The sequence below is a fragment of the Nematolebias whitei genome, chromosome 15 (genome assembly GCF_014905685.2).
Source record: "Nematolebias whitei isolate Nwh7 chromosome 15, NemWhi1, whole genome shotgun sequence".
NCBI lineage: Eukaryota > Metazoa > Chordata > Actinopteri > Cyprinodontiformes > Rivulidae > Nematolebias > Nematolebias whitei.
In genome coordinates, this window is record NC_056512.1 from 26,845,759 (window position 1) to 26,846,789 (window position 1,031).

The window sequence follows — 1,031 nt, forward strand, 5'->3', positions numbered from 1 at the left end:
TCTTTCAAAGAGTTAAATGGCGTTAAATGTTTGGTTTTATTGTTGCTGCTTGAAGGCAAATATGAAGTCATAACATTATATGTTTTTCTAAATGATTTGATGCTTTTTGCCTCCATGACCAGGTCGGAGAGCCGTTAGGAGAAATGTGTCATGAACTAACAGAATTAAAGGGATAGTTCAGATCTTTGGGATTTATGGTGAGGTTAACAAACATTCAACGCCATTTAACTCTTTGAAAGACTTGCCTGGTGACAGGCAAAACATGGGTGATCATGTTTTTGTGTTTGTCTGTTGGCAAAATATCTCCTGAAACAATTGGTAAATTTAAAGGAAATTCTCTATAAAATATATAAATAATAATAAATAAACACTGTTTAAATTCTGGAGACATTATTCAAGATGGCTGTCACAGCCAATCAAACTTAGATTAGACAAAAAAATAAAATGTTATAACTCGGTCAGTTTCACAGTAATTGAGCTAAGACTTTATGTGGTAGTATCTGAGAGTCATCCTAATACGTCTTGTTAGATCACTGATAACATTATTTTTAAGTCATAACGTTGTCATTTCTCATCATAAAATGACTAAAGTCAATTTCTCAGAGCTCTAACAAAAAGAAATAGTTTCTGAACTGGTCCAAGAAGTTCTCTGTTCTCAGAGACTGCCTTGTCTTTGTTTGGAAATGACCAAATGGAGCGTGGACCGTGAATAAAACAACACGGGGGTAAAAACAGTGTGGTGGGCGCCTTTCACCAGCACCAGCTCCAACAAATCAAGTAAAACAAAACCAGTTAAACAAATGTAAGGATTAGAAATACACCAGAGCCTCGAGTTGGATTTTTTGTCCCTGAAGGGGCCCCAGAGAGCCACACCACCCCCCGAGGAGCTGGGGGCTTTGTGAGGAGCAGACAGCCATTGTTGCTGCTGTTACTAGCCGAGCAGCTTTTCTCCAGCTTCCTCTAGACGTGCATATCCACCCTATAACACACACACACACACACACACACACACACACACACACACACACACA

General features: G+C 38.9%; 1 protein-coding gene across 1 annotated transcript in view; it reads left to right on the top strand.

Moving 5' to 3' along the window:
- The window catches only part of slc9a3r1b (SLC9A3 regulator 1b), a 42,696-nt gene that overhangs the window by 34,258 nt on the left and 7,407 nt on the right, over positions 1-1,031 (top strand). The gene's annotated exons all lie outside the window — the stretch shown is intronic.